The 24,782-nt window shown below is 46.1% G+C and overlaps 2 protein-coding genes across 2 annotated transcripts in view; one reads left to right on the forward strand and one right to left on the reverse strand.

Annotated features, from left to right (window-relative positions):
- The window catches only part of LTB (lymphotoxin beta), a 45,024-nt gene extending 39,060 nt beyond the window's left edge, over positions 1-5,964 (reverse strand). The window contains exon 1 of the mRNA XM_040405970.1: positions 5,826-5,964. The gene's annotated coding sequence lies outside the window, so the exon portion shown is untranslated. The remainder of the gene's footprint in view (positions 1-5,825) is intronic.
- A 9,728-nt stretch (positions 5,965-15,692) lies between these two features.
- Positions 15,693-24,782, forward strand: part of LOC120977835 (regulator of G-protein signaling 1-like) — a 47,686-nt gene continuing 38,596 nt past the window's right edge. Inside the window, exon 1 of the mRNA XM_040405969.1 lies at positions 15,693-15,800. The gene's annotated coding sequence lies outside the window, so the exon portion shown is untranslated. The remainder of the gene's footprint in view (positions 15,801-24,782) is intronic.

The raw sequence follows: 24,782 nt of genomic DNA on the forward strand, positions 1-24,782 counted from the left end.
TGTGACCTCCACAGCACCCTGCCTTCTAAACTGTGACCTCCACAGCACCCTGCCTTCTAAACTGTGACCTCCACAGCACCCTGCCTTCTAAACTGTGACCTCCACAGCACCCTGCCTTCTAAACTGTGACCTCCACAGCACCCTGCCTTCTAAACTGTGACCTCCACAGCACCCTGCCTTCTAAACTGTGACCTCCATAACTCTCCGCCCCCTAAACTGTGACCTCCACAGCACCCTGCCTTCTAAACTGTGACCTTCACAGCACCCTGCCTTCTAAACTGTGACCTCCACAGCACCCTGCCTTCTAAACTGTGACCTCCACAGCACCCTGCCTTCTAAACTGTGACCTCCACAGCACCCTGCCTTCTAAACTGTGACCTCCACATCACCCTGCCTTCTAAACTGTGACCTCCACAGCACCCTGCCTTCTAAACTGTGACCTCCACAGCACCCTGCCTTCTAAACTGTGACCTCCACAGCAGCCTGCCTTCTAAACTGTGACCTCCACAGCAGCCTGCCTTCTAAACTGTGACCTCCACAGCACCCTGCCTTCTAAACTGTGACCTCCACAGCACCCCGCCTTCTAAACTGTGACCTCCACAGCACCCCGCCTCCTTAACTGTGACCTCCACAGTAGTGTTGAGCACGAATATTCGAATAGCGAATTTTTATCACGAATATCGCCACTTCGAGAATTTGCAAATATTTTTAATATAGTGCTATGTGTTCGTTATATCGAATATTCAGCATTTTTTTCCATCTGATCACACGATTCCTCTCTGCTTCTTGCTTGTGGGCCAATGAGAAGAAAGCAATCACAACAATATTTAGTGCACCAATCAGTAACCTGTAGTCAGACCGGCTAAAATGTGAAGTTTCATGTAGTACGAAAAAATATTCTAATCACTGCCGATTAGCGCAATCGCGAATATATTGGAGCACTTGACTCTATCGGCATATAAAGCTATTGTAATGTTCTGCCGTGCCAACCATTTTCTCCAGTCTCAGGAGAAACTCATGAAACTTCTAGCAGCTCGAAAAATTTAGCCAAAGTGACCCACGCCTGTGTTTCGCGTTACGAATTCGCATTACGCAATTTTTACATTGCCGATTTTTTGCATTCAATAAAATAATCCCGAATTCTAGAAATATTTGTGAAATATCGCGAATTCAAATATAGCCCCTACAGCTCATCACTACTCCACAGCAGCCTGCCCCCTTAACTGTGACCTCTACAGTACCCTGCATCCCTAACTGTGGCCTCCTGGGCACTGTGAGGCTGTTATGGGGGCGCTGTTAGGGGACACTGTGAGGATGCTATGGGAGCACTGTGTGTAGTCAATGAACTCATTTTATCTGCTCCCTCTTCTACTGTCTATAGGTTAAAAATACAGGGTGACATAAAAAGGGTGGGTTTTCTTGTTTCCAAAACACCCACCCGGAGCAGCCACCCATATCTGCCATATGAAAATATTCTCTCTGCTTGAAGCCACCACCAGGGGGAGCTCCTAACATATGGATTTATTCAGTTAGTACTGACATTAGGGAGAGTTGTAGACTCCCCCTAGTGGTCAGGGATTTGGGGACTTGAAGCTCTATATTAGAACTTCAGGACTTATATATTATATCAGTACAGAATTTTAAACCCTTCATTATTCTCCACCACCAGGAATATTAGGTGTTACCCCCTAGACCTCCAGGGATATTAGATATTAACCCACCACTACCCTAGAGCACCATGGATATTACGGTCGACCCCCTTACCACCCTAGTTTGTAATACCAATACTATATTAGGGAATTGTAATATGAGTGATTGCCTGTCCTCCACCAGGGAGCCACACTGGGTGCCCGTCATACCCATTTTTTTTTACCATAGATCCCTGCAATGGCCTGTCACTAACAGAACCCTCAAAGTGGAACGTCCCTTTAAGCAGTTGTCGGGGGACAGTCGCATGGTGCAATCGCTGAATATTATTTATGTAGTCAGGGATGAAAAGCACCACATGCAGATATTTCTAACATGACGCATCTCTGAACACAGAGAAGCGGCTCGGCGAACTGGAAACACGGGTGTGACTGGTGAAGATGGTTCAGATTTAACACAACCATGCGGCGGTGAGGATCAACCAGTGCAAAGGCCAGGCACTATAACAACACTGTGTGCAAACAGATGTAGCAGAGGTGATTTTGTTATTCGGCACAACTCATGGCAATATCACATTTGCATAGGACTGTATGGAACTGATAAAGATCCCAGTGTTCTAAATACAGATGTAGCAGAGTTGAGACTGATATTCTACATGGAATTGCTGGTGATTACACCAGGGACAGACACAGATTTAAAAAGAAATAAAAAAACTCATGTGCATGTACAGACATAGCAAAGCTGAATTCGTAATTTGCAGAAGTCAAGCTGGTCATGTCCACTCTGCTACATCTCTACATGCAGAACTTAGGCAAGTCATTTCAGCTCTGCTACATCTGTCCAAGCAGTACTCATGCTGGTCAATTAAGCACTGCTACATCTATCCAAGCAGAACTCAGGCTGGTCATATCCACTCTGCTACATGTGTCCAAGCAGAACTCATGCTGGTCATATATCAGCTCTGCTACATCTGTACATGCAGAACTCATGCTGATTATATCCGCTCTGCTGCATCTGTACAAGCAGATCTGATGCTGGTCATATCCACTCTGCTACATGTGTCCAAGCAGAACTCATGCTGGTCATATATCAGCTCTGCTACATCTGTACATGCAGAACTCATGCTGGTTATATCCGCTCTGCTGCATCTGTACATGCAGATCTGATGCTGGTCATATACGCTCTGCTACATCTGTACATGCAGAACTCATGCTGGTCATATCCACTCTGCTACATGTGTCCAAGCAGAACTCATGCTGGTCATATATCAGCTCTGCTACATCTGTACATGCAGAACTCATGCTGGTTATATCCGCTCTGCTGCATCTGTACATGCAGATCTGATGCTGGTCATATATGCTCTGCTACATCTGTACATGCAGAACTCATGCTGGTCATATCTGCTCTGCTACATCTGTACATGCAGATCTCATGCCGCTCATATTTGCTCTGCTACATCTGTACATGTAGAACTCATGCTAGTCATATGTTCTCTGCTACATCTGTACATGTAGAACTCATGCTGGTCGTATCCACTCTGCTACATCTGTACATGCAGAACTCATGCCGGTCATATCTGCTCTGCTACGTCTGTACTTGCACATTTGTTTTCTGGTGTGCAAGTTTTATGCAAAAATTTCCCCACTAATTTACAACATAGACTGGCTTATAGTATAAATGTGGTGCTTCTTACCCCAGCACACTTCTGATTGCCAGGCTAGGGTTTTTGCGAAATTTTTGGGTCACTTGCGGAAAAAAAAAATCAACTTTTTGCCTTTTTTTCCAGGTTGGTTGTTAAATTTGGTGCATTTTTAAATTTCACGCTTTTGTCCAGAAATGCCGCTCTGATTTTTCAACTGCACCCCCCAAAGAATGAGTTAATGACTTTTTTTGCAATTTTTAAAAAAATGTTGCAGTGCTAAATCTAGAGTGAAACTAATTGACAAACCTAGCCGCGTCCACTAAAGTGGTGTGAAAAATGCAAAAACTCACAAAACCCAATATTTTTTATTTTTTTTACTTTCTCATGCCAGATGCTGGAGTGCAGGGCTTGATACAGTCCCCCTTTTTGTGTTTCAATTCCTCTGCATTTTAAGATCTCTATTCTGCCACAGATGTACGTTAGAGAAGTCTCTGACTGGTTGTGAGTGGTAATCTCTGTACAAGCAATGGTAGACAGCTGAACTCACTAATATCCCTAGGTCGTGGTACCAGTTGTATGTGAAGATCCAGTGAGGAGGATACAATGGAGATGCTTTGGTAATTTATTGAGTTTACCTTGAGCAAAGACATATAGAGGTCAAAACGAATGCTCTCACCAGCTCTGAGTCTGCTGCAGGAAAGAAACACACAGGAGCGGAACAAACAGGATATGATGTCACTGAAAGAGATGAGTAGACAGAGAGCAAAGGCTATGGGACTTACCGTATTTTTCGCCCCATAAGACGCAGTGTCCCTGCATCTTATGAGATGAATATTAATGAGCGCTTCCGGGAGGACCAGGAAGCGTTGAACGCTCTGTACTCTCCGCTTCCTGGTCCTCGGCTGTCGGCTGTGCACAACGTGAGGGCGCTCTGTGACCTCACGCTGTGCGCGCCAGTTCACAGCACAGCCAACAGCAGGAGGAAGAAGATTGCCCGCGGCGAGGAGCGGCGGCGTCCAGAGGAGCAGGAGAGGTGTTTTTTTTTAAAAAAATTATCTGTGGCATGGGGGCTCATAATGGAGCCTTATAAGTGACATGGGGGCTAATAAATGGCACTGGGGCTTATAGATGGCATGGGGGCTCATAAATGGCGCTGGGGCTCATAGATGCCATAGGGGCTCATAAAGGGGCTGATCTGAGGCATGGGGAGGCTGATCTGAGGTCTTACTGGGGTCTTATTAACATTGTGGGTCTGATTGAGGGCCTTATTAACATTGCGGTTCTGACTGGGGCTGTCAGATGAGGTCTGATTAACATTGGGTGTCTGATTGCTGGTCTGATCTGAGGTCTAACGAAAAATACTTTTTTCCTATTGTTCTCCTCTAAAACCTAGATGCTTCTTATGGGCTGGTGCGTCTTATAGGGCGAGAAATACGGTACATAATACAGGTGGATTAGGAACAGATCCAAACTTCTGAGTTAGAAGAGTTGCTGGAGTAAGAATGTCAGGGGATTCTGGGTCCATAGATACAGGTACAAGAGGTCTTGCGTTGACGATAGCAGATACCTCAGCTAGGAAGGTGGTCAAAGTCCATTAGCATACAGTCCAATATTTTGCGGGTGATGCCTATCGTCCTTTCCCATGAACCACCCATATAAGAGGCATGAGGGGGGGTTAAAGATCCATGTACAACCAATGTTGGCCAAGTAGTCTTGAATTGGCTAAGAGTCGATTTGCAATTCTCTGCACGCACCTATGAAGTTGTTTCCACAGTCAGATCTCATTTGCTTTACTGGTCCTCTGATGGCTAGAAATCGTCTTAAAGCATTGAAGAAACTAGAAGCGTTCATGGATTCTATTACTTCAATGTGTATAGCACGTACACTTAAGCATGTAAACAACACTGCCCATCGTTTGCGGTAAACATGACCACCTTTGGTCCTTCGTGCAGTGACTGTCCAAGGCCCGAAGACATCCAGACCAACATAAGTAAATGGTGGTTCGGTGCTTGTCCTATCAACTGGCAAATGAGACATTTGTTGATGTTGCAGTTTTCCCCTTGCCTTGAGATATTTAATGCAATGGTGAATTATATGGACAACCTGTCTTTTTGCTACCACTATCCAAAGACCTGCGGCTCTTAAAGCACCCTCAGTGAAACGTCTGCCTTGGTGCTTGATTCTTTCATGATATTGCCGTATCAGCAGTGTAGTAACATGGTAATTGGCAGCAACCATGAGGGGATTCCTTTCTGAAATCTCTAACTTAGCCTTGCTTAGGCGACCACCAACCCTCAGCATGCCGTGGTCGTCAATTACTGGTTTCAAGTTGACAACGGGGCTGCTTTTTGGGATATCTTGCATGTCATGTATACATTTCAGTTCCATGTGAAAGGCACTCTGCTGTACGTTACATATCACAAGCAACTCACTTAGGACAATGTCTTCTGCAGTGAGAGGTTTATGGCACACGTGCCAACTGCAACATTCAGTGTTATGTTTGTCAGCGCAAAAGCAATGTAGAATGTGGACTAACCTTGCAAGGGTGTGACCGAGCCTTGACCATCTGGAGAAGCGTTCAAAGCAAGACTTGGTGACAAGGGTACTAACTTCAGGGCGAATCTCAGGATCTTGGAGACTGAAGACGTCTTGAGTAGGAGTTTCTTTACTCTGGTTCAGCAAAAACTCCGGACCTTGTGTCCTTTTAAGCGGATCTATGGCTTCCTCCGCTGTGGGCAAGGATTTGAGTGCGTCGTCCACGTAGAAGTCTCTTTCAACGAAGTTTCGGGCATCTGTCCCAAACTCTGACTCGTCACCATCAGAGGCAGCCCTACATAGGCCATATGTAGCAACAGCAGGTGAAGGACTGTTACCGAACACGTGCACCTTCATGCGGTATTCAACCATTTCCTTGCTGGTGTCATTGTCTCTGTGCCAAAGAAACCTGAGATCATTTCTGTGGTCTTGCCGCATGATAAAACAGTGGAACATTTGTTCAATGTCTGCAGTAATGGCAACTGTCTCCTTTCTGAATCTCTGAAGTACTCCTACCAGATTATTGGACCTGAGAGAAGGACGTCGTTCAGAGATACGCCATTATGTTTGGCACTTGAGTCGAATACCACTCTTATCTGGTTTGGTTTCCGTGGTTGATATACTCCAAAGGAGGGAAGGTACCAGCATTCTTCATGCTCTTGCATGTGTCATGCTTGTTGCTATGTGCCATGACACGTTAGCTGTGCATGTGGTTGCCAGGGGCAACATGTTGGTTACTCTGCTGGTGTGTGCACTGCTCCTTATATCTTAGTTCCTTCCCTATCTTGTTCTGAGGGGTTAACTCCCTGGCTGGGTGCGGCCACTAGGTTTATTTAACCTGTGGCTTGCAGGCTGGAGTTAGTCATCCTCCAGCCTCTGTTGGTGCTGGAGCCTTGCTCATGTCCGGCTTATTCCATCTGCCCAGTGCTTGAGGGCCACCTTGTGGAACATCAAGGTCTCAGCAATGGCTCTCCTATGTTTTCCCTTCGCTACCCTACTTTATGTGTGGTGTCGTTTGTATGGGTAGGTGTTATGTCTGGTTGTTGTTACATGTTTGGTGGTGTTTGTTGTCCAGCATGTTTGCTAGACATTGTCTTGTCTATCAGTGTGTCCCCCGGAAGGGGGTTACAGGGTTACCTGTATGCAGCTCTGCCTGGGGGCCGCCATGCATCCTCTTTGCATGGGGGTCCAGGCAGTAACTGGTGTACTGGATACCTGGGTGTGGTTTTTTGTACTGTGTCCTGGGTTCCATTTGTGGCTCTGGCAGGTAAGTGTGTTAATCTGTGTGCTTATCTGCCGATCCAGTAGCTGTATGCTGTCTCTTTTTCCTGTCTTCTAGGCTGGTTGAGCCTCCTGGGCTTCTGTGTATTAGAGAACAGGTAGTCTCAGCCCTTACCCTATTTTTTCAGGAATTATCAGGGCAACTCAGGTTCCTAGGGTCCTGGGTATGAGCCGTCCTACCATCCAGGTCCGCTCATATTAGTAGGAGTTAGGGCGAGGGTTAGGAAAGGTGACCTGCTCCCTTACCCCAGCCTCTGGCCTAGTTGCTTTTCCGTCTGCTACACATTGTATGGTGGGAGGTTTTCCCCCACTCCCCACCGTGAAAGCATGGTCATTGTGAAACATCTTTTCAATGAAGGCCACAAAATGATTTTTCATTTCAGGCTTGTTTTTTAACGTACGTTGCAAGGAGATAAATCTGGATAGTGCCTGTTCCCAGTTGTCAGGCTCTTACAGCACGGAAAGGTAAAGGTGCAACCCAGTGGTTAGATGCATCTTTGAAGAATCCATTTTAATAAAATATTTGGACAAGGCTAATCTGTTGTCCTCTGGTGTTGTACAAAACACTGATCTTCCTAAGTTATCATAAAGGGTAGGAATGGTGTCTGGTGCCTTAAGGAGGTTAGAAAGCTTTTCCTTGCGACCATTTTTGAGCACAAAAGTTTTGAAGAAGTTCACTTGAGATGATTTGTGGCTCTTATTTATACATACATCGCCCACAATCACCCAACCTAAGTCGAGTCTCTGTGTATATGGGGCTTTGTCAGGACCGTTGCATTGTTGCCACACCTTGTGGACTTTCAGAATGTCTCTCCCGAGCAAGAGTAGGACATCAGCATTCATGTCCATAGGAGGAATCTCACTAGCTAGATGTTTCAAGTGGGAATGATGGTATGCAGTTTCTGGAGTAGGAATTGCATCTCTTTCATCGGGTATCTGCTCACATTCAATTAACGTTGGCAAGAGTATGTGAACATTCCCTTTAATGGAGGAGATAAGGTATCCAGTGGCTCTTCTGCCATAAGTCTCTACACGACCAGAACAAGTTGTGATGATATATGGCGTTGCTTTTCTCATTATGCCGAAAATCTCAAAGAATTTAGGTTTCGCCATAGACCTATTGCTTTGTTCAACTACAAACCGGATTCCAAAAAAGTTGGACACTATACAAATCGTGAATAAAAACTGAATGCAATGATGTGGAGGTGCCAACTTCTAATATTTTATTCAGAATAGAACATAAATCACGGAACAAAAGTTTAAACTGAGAAAATGTACCATTTTAAAGGAAAAATATGTTGAATCAGAATTTCATGGTGTCAACAAATCCCAAAAAAGTTGGGACAAGGCCATTTTCACCACTGTGTGGCATCTCCCCTTCTTCTTACAACACTCAACAGACGTCTGGGGACCGAGGAGACCAGTTTCTCAAGTTTAGAAATAGGAATGCTCTCCCATTCTTGTCTAATACAGGCCTCTAACTGTTCAATCGTCTTGGGCCTTCTTTGTTGCACCTTCCTCTTTATGATGCGCCAAATGTTCTCTATAGGTGAAAGATCTGGACTTCAGACTGGCCATTTCAGTACCCGGATCCTTCTCCTACGCAGCCATGATGTTGTGATTGATGCAGAATGTGGTCTGGCATTATCTTGTTGAAAAATGCAGGGTCTTCCCTGAAAGAGATGACGTCTGGATGGGAGCATATGTTGTTCTAGAACCCGAATATATTTTTCTGCATTGATGGTGCCTTTCCAGACATGCAAGCTGCCCATGCCACACGCACTCATGCAACCCCATACCATCAGAGATGCAGGCTTCTGAACTTGGGTTGTCCTTGTCCTCTTTGGTCTGGATGACATGGCGTCCCAGATTTCCAAAAAGAACTTCGAATCGTGACTCGTCTGACCACAGAACAGTCTTCCATTTTGCTACACTCCATTTTAAATGATCCCTGGCCCAGTGAAAACGCCTGAGCTTGTGGATCTTGCTTAGAAATGGCTTCTTCTTTGCACTGTAGAGTTTCAGCTGGCAACGGCGGATGGCACGGTGGATTGTGTTCACTGACAATGGTTTCTGGAAGTATTCCTGAGCCCATTCTGTGATTTCCTTTACAGTAGCATTCCTGTTTGTGGTGCAGTGTCGTTTAAGGGCCCAGAGATCACGGGCATCCAGTATGGTTTTACGGCTTTGACCCTTACGCACAGAGATTGTTCCAGATTCTCTGAATCTTTGGATGATGTTATGCACAGTTGATGATGATAGATGCAAAGTCTTTGCAATTTTTCGCTGGGTAACACCTTTCTGATATTGCTCCACTATCTTTCTGCGCAACATTGTGGGAATTGGTGATCCTTCTGAGAGACACTGCCACTCTGAGAAGCTCTTTTTATACCCAATCATGTTGCCAATTGACCTAATTAGTGTTAATTGGTCTTCCAGCTCTTCCTTATGCTCAAATTTACTTTTTCCAGCCTCTTATTGCTACTTGTCCCAACTTTTTGGGGATTTGTTGCCACCGTGAAAATTGGAATCAACGTATTTTTCCTTTAAAATGATACATTTACTCGGATTAAACGTTTGATCTGTCATCTACGTTCTATTACAAATAAAATATTGACATTTGCCATCTCCACATCATTGCATTCATTTTTTATTAACAATTTGTTTAGTGTCCCAACTTTTTTGGAATCCGGTTTGTATAATGGCGTACATTCTGGTGGCCTTTTCAGATTGCCCTTCTGGGTAGACATTGACCAAACACACTTTTGCACAGCACTTGGAACCAGTCTCCTTGCCACATATTTCCATACAGGAGGAGGAGACAGTCGTTGTAGCTAGCTCTTGAGCTGGTGGCTCCCCGCCATTCTTCTTCTGAGCTTGGTCACTGATGCCTTTAGCTCTCCCCCACCCAGTCCCATCAGCTCCACTCCCCCAGTCCCATCAGCTCCCCTCCAATGCCACCAGCTCCCCATGTCATCAATTGCTCCACCTCCCACTGCCATCAGCTCCTCCACTAATGCCATCAGTTCCCCCACTCACCCTCCTAGCCATCAGTGCCCACCCGCAGCGCCAGTGAACTAAAATGTCCTGTGTGTGTACGTCAGGATCCAAAGCAGCGTTGTGAAGGCAGGCGGGTGACCACGGAGCGTGAGTAATAGCAAGCTCTTCACTCACACTCTGTGGTCACATGCCACAAACGAATCATCGATTCGAGGATTATTTTGTGTCGAGTTAATCGATTAATTTAAGTAATCGTTTCAGCCCTACTCTGGGGGATCAGCTGGCTCGACGCTAGACATTACCTTGTTATTGGTGGATGACGATATCAGGTGTTCTGTAGGTTCACACAGTTGGTGACTTAGAAGTGGCGTTGGTACATGCAATTTAGCAGGAGGAGCAGGCGATGATTGCCTTAACACATATCTGGCAGTGCGGTCAGCTGAGTCTTCCACTTCTCCTGGGATGAAACACTCTAGGTCGGTACCTTGCTCTAATGCTTGCTCGAAGACCTTCAGTTTATCTAAGGTAGCTGCTTCTTACCTTTCTGTTTGGAGAACTTTTAGTTGGGCTTCTGCCTCTGCATTCTTCTTTGCGATCTCAGCCTCCTTCTTAGCAGAGGAACTTCTTACACTAGCTTCCTCTGATTCTGCCCGGATCTCTATAAGCTTGTCATGTAACACTGAACTTCCGGAACGAGAGGTTTTGGAAGATGAAAGCGTATATTTTGTTGAAGTTGATCGATGGGATCTCACCTCCTGCAAGTGTGCAATGCGGAGTTCTGCCTTACTCTTAGGCCTCTTTCACACGGGCGTTGCGGGAAAATGTGCGGGTGCGTTGCGGGAACACGCGCGATTTTTCCGCGCGAGTGCAAAACATTGTAATGCGTTTTGCACTCGCGTGAGAAAAAACGCGCATGTTTAGTACCCAAACCAGCTTGGGATCAGTGTTCTGTATATTGTATTATTTTCCCTTATAACATAGTTATAAGGGAAAATAATACATTCTGAATACAGACTGCATAGTCAAATAGCGCTGGAGGGGTTAAAAAAATAAATAAATAAATTTAACTCACCTTAGTCCACTTGCTCGCGCAGCCGGCATCTCCTTCTTTGCTGATTGTAGGAACAGGACCTGTGGTGACGTCACTCCGGTTGTCACATGGTCCATCACATGATCCATCACCATGGTAAAAGATCATGTGATGACCAGAGTGACGTCACCACAGGTCCTGTTCCTACAATCAGCAAAGAAGGAGACAGAAGAGATGCCAGCTGCGTGAACAAGTGGATTAAGGCGAGTTAAATTATTATTTATTTTAACCCCTCCAGCCCTATTGTACTATGCATTCTGTATTCAGAATGCTATTATTTACCCTTATAACCATGTTATAAGGGGAAATAATAATGATCGGGTCTCCATCCCGATCGTCTCCTAGCAACCGTGCGTGAAAATCGCACCGCATCCGCACTTGCTTGCGGATGCTTGCGATTTTCACGCAACCCCATTCACTTCTATGGGGCCTGCGTTGTGTGAAAAACGCACAAAGAGGAGCATTCTGCGATTTTCACGCAACGCACAAGTGATGCGTGAAAATAACCGCTCATGTGAACAGCCCCATAGAAATGAATGGGTCGGTATTCAGTGCGGGTGCAATGCGTTCACCTCACGCATCGCATCCTCGCCCGTGTGAAAGGGGCCTTAGTGTCTTGTACTAAGGCATCCTTCTCTTGGAGGAGATTCTTTCTCTCAACTCTTCTGAAGCATCATCAAAATCAGAATAGTTCAGAAAGGTAGTGTACTTTGCAGTCGCTGATAGCGGACATAGGCCTCAGTTAAACGATTCAACGCTGTGATTAACTTTGGCGCATCATTTTTATAGCATAAGAGAGCTGCTATATAGTGTTCAGTTCTTTGCCAAAAATCATTTAAATTGTCATTGAACTCTTCTTTGGTTGTCTCAAAGTTCTCTCTGATCTTTTGTGTTGGTTTGATAACACGTTTAGATCGTACAGTTTGTTATTCAGTGAACATGGACTCTGCTTCCTGTATATCTGAGTTTCCGTATTTTCAGTGACCGAGAAATCCACGGAGTGTCTTGTGGATATGTTATTCCTGTTTAAGTGGTAGTGTCTCTTTAAGAAAGGATTTTGGCTTACTCACTGTGCTTATGAAGCCCTGTGCATGTGCAGTAAGCCGGATTGGGACTGATGCACACTGGCGCAATATTAATAGTTTTTGTTCGTGACGCCAATTGCAATGTGCGCAGGTTATAGTCGCAGGGCCCTTTAAGATGATATAACTCACGTACCAGGTGAGGAATGCCAGAGTGTGGATAATGTCTCTATGTAGTGTCAACGGTGTCTCCTACCTCGGTACGGCTGGACTCCTGGATCCTGGCTCACTTGCAATAAATTGAGTGTTGTTAGTAGGAGTAAATGAGGAACTTTGATAATAAGGAATGAGATCCAGACTGGTGATATAATGCAGCTTGAATCCATACGAGTAACAGCATTAGCCTTGGGTCCCAACAGGTATTGGCAATATGTGGCAGGAATCAATATATATTCTGCTTCTTATCATATGCCTAGTGAATCTGGCAGGTATCTATCTTCTGTTTGATATGGACCTGACTAGCTGAGGAGGAATTTGGCTTCTCCTGGTCTCTGGATCTGTACTCACAGCTATGCTCACAGGGAATGCTCTTCCTGGAGGACTGGAGGTGCTGCTTGCTTGTTAACCAGCACTGAGGCTGATGGCTCAGTCTGGGAATTGAGATCTTTGGCCTCTGCCGAGGCTGGCTCCAGGGTTGGGATCCCTGTAACTGGGAGCTCCTACTAACACAGCCTTCCCCTAGCCGGGGGGGGGGGGGGGGGGGGGGGGGGGGGCTGGTACACTAACTAGAACTTTCCTTCCTCCCCATGAGACAGGACATGGGCCAGCCCACTTCTGCTCAAAGAGGGGGGAGCTAGACTGGAATGAACTATTCCAGTCTAGAAAAACTAAACTGGCTAAGGTCCTGCTACATACTGCTGCCACCTGCTGGTGTACATGGAAATTACAGCATAATACATAAAACAGGCCTGGAAAATGCACATAATTGAGAATGCAGTGTTAGATTACACCAGATGACAATACACATACACCTAACATGTTGTAGCGGGGAGAAAGAGTTTAGTAACATACTCTGGGATGTTACACATGTAAGATAGCGGACAGCTCTAAGCTTGCAGACTGCGTGTAGACATGCAAAGACTGTAGATTTAGGCATTCGTTTTGACTATTCTGCCACAGATGTACGTTAGAGAAGTCTCCGACTGGTTGTGAGTGGTAATCTCTGTACAAGCAATGGTAGACAGCTGAACTCACTAATGTCCCTAGGTCGTGGTACCAGTTGTATGTGAAGATCCAGTGAGGAGGATACAATGGAGATGCTTTGGTAATTTATTGAGTTTACCTTCAGCAAAGACATATAGAGGTCAAAACGAATGCTCTCACCAGCTCTGAGTCTGCTGCAGGAAAGAAACACACTGGACCAGAACAAACAGGATATGATGTCAACGAAAGGGAGGAGCAGACAGAGAGCAACGGCTATGGGATTTACATAATACATTCAGGAAACCTATAACAAGAATGACCACAGGGGGGCAGCATTACATAACATGGTGATGATAGGATAACACAAATACAGCAATTAATCCTAAATGGAAGACATAAATGCTGGAACTGCACAATCTCTGCTGGCTGTCACTGAAAGAAGAGCATTCTCTACATCACCACGGATCCCCATTGACTGCAATAAGGTCCATCTCCGATCCTGCCACTTTACGGCATAAATACCAGGTTTTGGCCGGACAAAAATTGCTACATGTAACGTTTTTTGTACCGGCATTTGCGCCGGATCTGCTTGACGGAGATACGAACTCAGCCTTACATTAATCTCCAGTCTAGATAATTGCAGGAAAATGAAGGGGTCCAGCTTTGGCCCTGTTCACATTTTACCTTGGAGCCTCCGTCAGAGGATTCCATTGTATGACGGGAAGAACAGCGCAGCATGAAGGACACGACCACGGCGTCACCCGACAGACCCCATTATGTGGTCTCTTTCACACGTCAGTGAATCACGTACATGCGTTGTCCGTGGCCTCCATGTGTCTTCACACACCAGTGGTTTTCCACGGTCGGTGATGACCCCATGGAAGCACGACCTATTAGGGTACTTTTGCACCAGCGTTATTCTTTTCCGGAATTGAAATCTGGTAAAGGGTCTCAATACCGGGAAAAAAAACGCTTCAGTTTTGTCCCAATGCATTCTGAATAGAAAGCAATCCGTTCAGTATGCATCAGGACTTCTTCCGTTCCGTCCCTTGTACGGGATTTTTTCTAGCCAAAATTCCGGAACACTACCGCACTTGCCGGATCCGGCATTAACTTTCATTGAAATGTATTAATGCCGGATCCGGTACCAAGTGTTCCGGAAATTGCCGCATCGCCAGATCCAGTTTTCCGATCTGCGCATGCGCATTTCTTTCTAGCTTTAAAAAAATTAAATACCGGATCCATTATTCCGGATGATACCAGGAAGAGGGGTCCGGTATTTCAATGAATAACGGATCCGTATCCGTAAAAAAAATATCCGTTTGCATACAGATTTCCGGATCCGGCATTAATACTAAGCATTCTAACAATGCTATTGTGAAAGTACCCTTATTGCCCGCGTTTACCGATCCCTCGCGCACGTTATAGTCGATGGGTCCGTGAAAACCACGGACACAACATGGATGCCATCCGTGTTCTGTCAGCGGTTTACACTGGATGATCTGGAAACAAATTTTTAGCCTAGCAGTGTCTGTGGCAAAAAAAACGGACACACGGCTCAAACACTGATCCGTCACGGATCCACTGACCATCTTGTCATCACGGATGTGTGAAGAGGCCACGGATGATCCGGCATGCAGCGGTTTTTGTCCGGATCCGGCATTTATGCCGGAAAGCGGCCGAATCATCGCCGGTCCTCACTGCAGTCAATGGGGATCCAGAGGTGAACTAGAGAATTCGGCAACGACGGATCTGCCGAAGCGGGGCGCATTGGAAGTCCATCATACGACCACGCACAGCGCCAAAGCTGCAGATTTCGGTCCCGATAAGCAGGGCGCGGACGTACCCCTAGGGCCTAGGCGGATGGAACCTCCTGGGAGCGGCCATCTTGCTCATCACCCAGCTTTCCCTGAAACAGATATAACTGAGAAATCAACAAACTCGACAGATAAGGACAACTCAAGGACCGCGTTCATTGCCCACTACAACTCCCATCATAGACAAAGTGTGCAGTGGGAATCCAGCACAGGTGACAGCCATCATCAGGTGGAGAGGAGGTAAACAGGAGGTGGAGTAATGGAGGGCCATGAGGAAGGAGAGCAATGTCTGGGGGGGTGCAAACTAATGCACCGGGGGGCGAGGAGACAAGTGCTGCAATGGTGGGGGCAGCACCCGAGGCCGGGAGCAGGGGCTGCAGGTGGCTGAGGGGCTGCTGCTCTCTGTCAGGGAAGAGGGTGGAGAGACGGGAGGACGTCATGGACGGAGGGTGGAGAGACGGGCACGGCACACACACACACACAGAGCCACTGCAGTGACATAGCAGAGGGAGACTCCCAGACACTGCAGGGGAACCACAGGAGCTGGCAATCTACACGGCAAGGTGAGTGCTGCTGCTGCTGCATCCCGGGTGTCAGGAGGTGCAGAGCCGAGTATGTCTCCTGCAGGGGAGGGGGTGGCAGAGCAGAGCTCACATCCAGCAGATCTGCTCATTGCTTCCCAGAGATGCATCCAGCTCTGCTATTCCTGAGTGGCCCATGGTATAAGATCAGCATCCAACTCTGCTACAACTTCACCCTGCTATTCCACCGTCCCTACAAGGACACATGGCATAAAGCATGCTACTATTCCTGCACTATTCCTCTTATAAGTGAGCTCTGCTATTCCATGGTGTCACTGGTCCCTATAAGGACCACCGGTATAATGTACACTAACCATTCCTGCACCGATCCTCCTAGAACTGCGCTCTGCTATTCCACGGTGTCACTGGTCCCTGCAGGGACCCCGGGTATAATGTATATTAACCATTCCTGCACTAATCCTCCTCTAACTCAGCTATAAGTGGGCTCTGCTATTCCATGGTCCCTGCAAGGACACCCAGTATAATGTATATTAACTATGCCTGCACTAATCTCCCTCCAACTCAGCTATAACTGCGCTCTGCTATTTCACGGCGTGACTGGTCCTTGCAAGAACACGCAGAATAATGTGTACTAACTATTCCTGCACTAACCCTCCTATAAGTGAGCTCTGCTATTCCACTGTGTCACTGGTCCTTGCAAGGACCCACTCCTGCACTAATCTCTGCTCTGCTTTACCATGGTATACACTGGTCCCTATAAGGACCCCCAGTATAATCTTCCACTAACTCAGCTTTAACTTCGCTCTGCTATTCCATGGTGTCACTGGTCCCTATAAGGACCCCAGTATAATCTCCCACTAACTCAGCTATAACTGCGCTCTGCTATTCCATGGTGTCACTGGTCCCTATAAGGACCCCCAGTATAATCTCCCACTAACTCAGCTTTAACCTCACTCTGCTATTCCATGGTATACACTGGTCCCTATAAGGACCCCCAGTATAATCTCCCACTAACTCAGCTTTAACTTCGCTCTGCTATTCCATGGTGTCACTGGTCCCTATAAGGACCCCCAGTATAATCTCCCACTAACTCAGCTTTAACCTCACTCTGCTATTCCATGGTATACACTGGTCCCTATAAGGACCCCCAGTATAATCTTCCACTAACTCAGCTTTAACTTCGCTCTGCTATTCCATGGTGTCACTGGTCCCTATAAGGACCCCAGTATAATCTCCCACTAACTCAGCTATAACTGCGCTCTGCTATTCCATGGTGTCACTGGTCCCTATAAGGACCCCCAGTATAATCTCCCACTAACTCAGCTTTAACTTCGCTCTGCTATTCCATGGTGTCACTGGTCCCTATAAGGACCCCAGTATAATCTCCCACTAACTCAGCTTTAACTTCGCTCTGCTATTCCATGGTGTCACTGGTCCCTATAAGGACCCCCAGTATAATCTCCCACTAACTCAGCTTTAACCTCACTCTGCTATTCCATGGTATACACTGGTCCCTATAAGGACCCCCAGTATAATCTCCCACTAACTCAGCTTTAACCTCACTCTGCTATTCCATGGTATACACTGGTCCCTATAAGGACCCCCAGTATAATCTTCCACTAACTCAGCTTTAACTTCGCTCTGCTATTCCATTGTGTCACTGGTCCCTATAAGGACCCCCAGTATAATCTCCCACTAACTCAGCTTTAACTTCGCTCTGCTATTCCATTGTGTCACTGGTCCCTATAAGGACCCCCAGTATAATCTCCCACTAACTCAGCTTTAACTTCGCTCTGCTATTCCATTGTGTCACTGGTCCCTATAAGGACCCCAGTATAATCTCCCACTAACTCAGCTTTAACTTCGCTCTGCTATTCCATGGTGTCACTGGTCCCTATAAGGACCCCAGTATAATCTCCCACTAACTCAGCTTTAACCTCGCTCTGCTATTCCACGGTGTCACTGCTCCCTGCAAGGACCCCGGGTATAATGTATATTAACCATCCTTGCACTAATCCTCCTCTAACTCAGCTATAACTGCGCTCTGCTATTCCATGGTCCCTGCAAGGACCCCCGGTATAATATATATTAACCATTCCTGCACTATTGCCCCCTTCCTCTGACGAAATACTGATCACACTACACCTTTATCTTGCTCTCTAACTCTCCTGTAACTGTGCTCTGCTATTCCATGGTGTCCCTGGTCCCTACAAGGACCCCCGGTATAACGTATAACCATTCTGCACTAATCTCCCTCTATAAGGGCTCATGACATGACCTTTGGAAATTTTTTGCGGTCCTCAAATAGCGGATCTGCAAAACACAGATGACGGCCGCGTGCATTCCGCGGAACAAAACGTTCAACCCCCTAAGAGAACAGTTCTATCCTTGTCCGTAATGCGGACAATTATAGGGCATGTTCTGTTTTTTTTTTTTTTTTTGCAGAACGCACATACGGACACGGAATGCACACGGAGTCATTTCCGTTTTTTTCTGGACCCATTGAAGTGAATAATCCCGCATACGCCCCGTAAAAAAAAAACGGAATGGGCACGGAAAAAAATACGTTTGTGTGCATGAGCCCTCTAAGGCTGTGTTCACCAGTGACTGGAAATCCAGCAGAAAAATCTGCCGCGTTTCGGCGGTAAAAACTGCAACAAAGCTGGATGTGCGGAATAACAGACGATTTATGCCATTGAAAAAACGGCGGATTTCACCCTTTCCATTGCAAAGGGTGAAATCCGCTGTATAAATGGACATGCCACAGATTTCAAATCCGCCATACCGCATCTTTTCCTGCTTTTTGTTTTACGCAGCACTTCTCGTCCACTTTACCGCTACTGTACAACGCTGCGGATTTGCCGCGTGAAAATCCACAGCGGCAAATCCGGAGCTGTTCAGTGGCATGTGAACCCAGCCTAAGCGTACATTCAGAGTCCGAAATCCGGATAGTGCCATAAACCCGCCAGATCACCTTTGACTTTAATGGATCTGGATGCTTTTTGGCATAAATGCCAGTCTTTGGACGGACAAATAACGCTGCGTTTTTTTGTCCATCACGCATCGGCTGCTGGATCTCCTAAGGCTAGTTTCACAGTAGCGGTTAGATCCGGCAGGCGGTTCTGATCTCTGGATCCAGCCTTGCCGGACTGTACCTGAATGCCCCCCGGCCCCAGTAACTATAATGGGGTCCGGCGGAGATCCAGCTGCAACCTGCCAAATATGGCGAGAATGGGCTGGACAAACACCGCTGGTAATGGAGATGGCGGGTCTGGCAATGCCGGATCCAGAGAGCTGCGGAATACTGTTCTCTGCCAGATCTCTTACCGCTAGTGTGAAACTAACATAAGGGCTCCATGCCCGCGCTGCGGTCCGCAAAGCAGAGGCACCGGCCGCGTGCACTCCGTGCAGCGGACCCATTGACTTAGATGGCTCCACGATCCGCAAGATACGGCAAAAGATAGGATATGTCTTATCTTTTGCGGTGCGGAGGCACGGACCCGAAAGCCCACGGAAGCGCTTCCTATCTTTTCCTGTATCTTGCAGATTGTGGACCCATTCAAGTCAATGGTCGCACGCAGCCGGTGCCCGTATATGGCAGACCCACCGTTTGCCGTCCACAATACGGGCATGGAGCCCTTGCGTTCATGGGCGTGAGCCTGAACACCGCTATACCGCGCTCTGCTATTCCAAGGTCACTGGTCCCTACAAGGACCCCCAGTATAATGTATATTACCGATTCTCCACTAATACCCCCTTCCTCTGAATTTATAAGACTCCATGTTTATCATGTTCTCCAGCTCAGCTATAACTGCGCTCTGCTATTCCATGGGGTCATGTGCATTAACAGTTCTGCACTCATCCCCCGACCAAACATCACACTACACCTTTAGGGCTCCTGCTCAAGACTTTATTTGGCATATTCATTCTTATGGGGCCGTGCGCACATCTGCATTTTTTGTGGTTCCCTGTGGCCGATCCGCAGATGATATAACGCCCTGTTCTGGTCCGTTTTTGCGGATGAGAACAGTTATTTCTATTGATTGGAGTGAGAAAAATACAGAATGCACATGGAAGTTATCTGAAATTTTCAGGTACCGGATATGGTTGTGTGCACGAGGCCTTATCCTGCTCTCTAACTCAGCTATAACTGCGCTCTGCTATTCCATGGTATCACTGGTCCCTATAAGGACCCTTTATTAATCATTCCTGCACTAATGCTCCTTCCTCTGACCAAGCATCACACTACACCTTTATTCCTTTCTCTAACTCTGCTATACCTGTGCTCTGCTATTCTGTGGTGTCACTGGTCCCTATAAGGACCCCCGGTATAATGTATATTAACCATTCCTGCACTAATGCTCCTTCCTCTGACCAAACATCACACTACACCTTTATTCCTTTCTCTAACTCTGCTATACCTGTGCTCTGCTATTCTGTGGTGTCACTGGTCCCTATAAGGACCCCCGGTATAATGTATATTAACCATTCCTGCACTAATGCCCCTTCCTCTGACCAAACATCACACTACATCTTTATTATTTTCTCCAACACAGCTATAACTATGCAGCTCTGCTATTCCACAGTGTCACTAGACCCTGGAGTGTGATGACCCATACTGTCCTATATATTACTGCTGCACACACTACTACTCCTGCAAACAAATACAATTCAGCATCGCAATGTGCGCTCATCTAACTCTGCTATAACTAGGCTCTGCTATTCCTTTGCGCCGCTAGACTTTGGTACCGTGTGATGGCCCCCTCTACATTCTAATCTATTGCTACCATCCCCTTGCTCGGTCACAATTATAGATCACTATGTCTGCCTGTCTTCTCACTCAGCTATAACTGCTCTCTGCTGTTCCGTGGCGACACTAGACCCTGCAGCTCTCAAGTGATCAGCACTGCATGATCTGTCTTGCCATTCCTGCACAGAGTCACCGGGATGAATCACTACATCCTTCTCCTCCTGTCCTCTAACTCAGCTATAACTAACCTCTGCTATTCCGCACTAGATCCACTCTGCCCTGCGGCACCGTAATGACCCCTACAATATAACTGCTATTCCTGTGCCAGGTCTCACTATCAAACACTACATCCTTCTACACCGCTACTTTAACCCAGCTATAACCACCCTCTGCTATACGGTAAGTACCGGCACCATTACAATGTTTGCTATGCCATTCCTACACTAGTACCCGCTTCAGGTTCTAAAACCTCAGCTACGCTCTACTATTCCGTGCCAAACTACACCCTTCCAGCTGCTACCTGGTAGGAACAACATACAGTCTACATATTTCCATCTCATCTGTTCCAGTAAATGAATAAATGGCTTACGACCGCTCACTCTGCAACATGTCTCTGCTCTGTTGGTATACAGATGTAGCAGAGCTCAACCTGTCTTTCATCGTTTGCTCTGTTACACATACCTGCATTTCCATTTTAAAAAAACTTAGATAATATCACAGTGTGTGGCGGCTAATGATGAGCCCAGCTCTGCTACATCCTCCTGTGTAAACAGGTCATTATATGACGCCATCACACTGCACATCAGGCTTCTGCTGTGGCGCTTGCCATAAATCTGTGTCCATCGTGCTCCATATTCCTCCTCATCACCGTAATTGCTAGAAGATCGGGGCTCTTAGCCCCTCGCTGCACCCCTGTTTACAGCCTGCGCCACCCTCTCCTTGATGGTGTGTCCCCCTGTAACCTCCACGCACGTCTCAATGTCACAGTATAGCTCTGCTATTCCATGCGGTGAAAAAATCTACAATATTGTCATATCAACCTGCGTTAACCTCTGGCGCCCCTGCCGTGGTGTTATCCCCCCTGCGTCTGCTCTCATCAGTCGTTATGTGCCTCCTATAGTGATCATTAATGTGTCTATAAAATCTTCACACTCTGCTGATCCAGTGTTCACGATCTTTCGTCCCCTGTGGCCGTCTGATTCCCGTACAATGCCCCTGTCGCTAATGCTTCTCCCACCTCAGCCCTTTATATCACAGCCGTATAACGCTCATCGATCGAGGCCACCCCCTCCCACCTATGACCCTTCCCATACGACATTTAGGTCTGTGGAGGCCTCCGGGCAAAATGTTTCATCTTTTTATTTTATTTTATTTTTTTGAAAAGCAAGAAATCGAGACCAGTATGTAAATAATACCGCCATACATATTACAATATAGTGTCCATATCATTATACCATACAATACATGCCTAATAGTGTCTTGCAATGAACACGTAACAGGGGCATATTAACACTGCGGTGTATTGCTCAAATAATAATGCTGTAGTATCGCCATATAGTACCCATGAAATACTGCCATATAGCACATACATAATAGTGCCATACAATGAACACCTAACTGTGCCATAACAATATTGCTGTACAGTACAAAATAATAATGCAATAGAGCTCCCTAAGTAGTATTTCCATATAGTACCCATGAAATACTGCCATATAGCACATACATAATAGTGCCATACAATGAATGCATAACTGTACCATAATATTGCTGTACGGTACAAAAATATTACCAAACAGTGCCCGTAATACTGCCATATAGTTGATACATAATAGTGCCATACAATGAACACTTAACTGTGTGTTAATAACACTGCTGTGTATTGTTCAAATAATAACACTATGCAGCTTCCTATATAGTATGAGCATACAGTTACCATGTAATACTGCCATATAGCACATTCATTATAGTGCCATACAATGAACACACAGCTGTGCCATAATAATATTGCAGTACAGTACAAAAATAAAAATGTTATCCAGTTCTCTAAATAATATCACCATACAGTGCTCATAATACTGTCATACAGAATAGTACTGCCCAGTGAACACATTGCAATACCATAGTAACACTGCTATTTATTGATCAAATAATAATGCTATACAGCTCACTGAATAGTATCACCGTACTGTGCCCCTGTAATACTGCCATATAGTTCATACATAATGGTGCCGTACAGTGAACGCTGTGTAATACTGACATATGGTGCATACATAATAGTGCCGTACAGTGAACGCTGTGTAATACTGACATATATTCCATACATAATGGTGCCGTACAGTGAACGCTGTGTAATACTGACATATGGTGCATACATAATAGTGCCGTACAGTGAACACATAACTGTGCCATAATAACGCTGCTATGTAGTGCGTTAGTAATAACACTATCCAGTTCCATAAACAGCATCACCATACCATGCTCATGTAATACCGCCATATAGCGCATATATAATAGTGCCGTTCAGAGAACACATAACATTTCCCGTAATAATAACAGAGCTGACATCATGACTGACGTTTGTCATGTTCAGGGCAGGACAGGTGGGTCTTGGGGTCAGTGCCAGCCAGGTGTAAACACGTTCTGAGGTACGTGGGCACTGATGATGTCATCAGGTCGATGGGAGATACGCCATCCTCTGTCCATACATTCTACCACAGCCCCTAAATTAGAAATGAAGGGTCTGACGCTTGTTTGCACTCCCTTTTTACACCTTCTATAAAAGATATAGTGGGAGGGCCCCATGTAGGTTCACCTGGAGGGGCCCCTCTACCTACGACCCTGACTGTGGCGCTCTGTTGTGTCCTGTCTTCAAAGACCACTTCACCTACGCGACCCCTCAAGAGGTCCCTCCATCATTTCAAGTGGGCGCAAGCCGCCCGCCATGGCTGTCCTACCCTGTGTCTCCTCCATCATCCCCCCTCATCCACCGCTCTGTGACTGCCCTGCAGTCGTCTCTGCTGTTCCTGCGCAGTGTTTGTTGTGCGCGATCTAATTATCATTGGCGAGAAACATCTGTACAGCCATGTAAACAATGGTAATGGAGGGCGAAGCTGTGGGAGCCATGGCGCGCATACTTCTGCAGACGTGCGCGGCCACAGGCTCTGCATGCGTGTCGCCATCATATCTCTTATGACAAGGCTGTAAACAGCCATAAATTTACTGACTCTACACGTCACCATGAATGGCTGCAGCTGTGTATTTTTAAAGGAAATTCTTGGCTTTTTATGGTTGATGGGGATGAATTTATTTCTACAGCTGGGTGACAACCCGTGTGAGAGTGATAATGGGGGCCATGTTGGTTGTCACACAGCTTTACCAGAGACTGATTCGACCTAGAAATGACTTGGAAAACTTAAAGAAAGACTCCGCTCTTCTCAGGGTCGGGTCACATTGAAAATATTTAACTTTTGTCGTGAAGTATTTTTGAGTTGGGCCTCCTTCATGAGGACTTGCCTTGTTGTGATTAGGAACCAATCACAGCGCAGCTTTCATTTTCTCAGAGCTGTTTTAGAAATGTAAGCTGAGCTCTCATTGGTTGCTAGGGGAATCAGGGCCAGTTTTTCTGTTTGAGTCCTGCGTAGCAACAGGGCTCACATTGCCTTAAAACAACACTAGGCCAGACAGGAAATTGGAGAACAGTGCATTGTGGGAGCTCAGATGCTATTTCCAATGGCAACCAGTATGTGTGTATGTGTGTGTATGTATGTATGTGTATGTGTATATATATATATATATATATATATATAATATATATATATATATATACAGTACAGACCAAAAGTTTTGACACACCTTCTCATTCAAAGAGTTTTCTTTATTTTTATGACTATGAAGGCATCAAAACTATGAATTAACACATGTGGAATTATATACATAGCAAACAAGTGTGAAACAACTGAAAATATGTCATATTCTAGGTTCTTCAAAGTAGCCACCTTTTGCTTTGATTACTGCTTTGCACACTCTTGGCATTCTCTTGATGAGCTTCAAGAGGTAGTCACCTGAAATGGTCTTCCAACAGTCTTGAAGGAGTTCCCAGAGATGCTTAGCACTTGTTGGCCCTTTTGCCTTCACTCTGCGGTCCAGCTCACCCCAAACCATCTCGATTGGGTTCAGGTCCGGTGACTGTGTAGGCCAGGTCATCTGGCGCAGCACCCCATCACTCTCCTTCATGGTCAAATAGCCCTTACTTT

This window comes from Bufo bufo, chromosome 8 (genome assembly GCF_905171765.1).
Source record: "Bufo bufo chromosome 8, aBufBuf1.1, whole genome shotgun sequence".
NCBI lineage: Eukaryota > Metazoa > Chordata > Amphibia > Anura > Bufonidae > Bufo > Bufo bufo.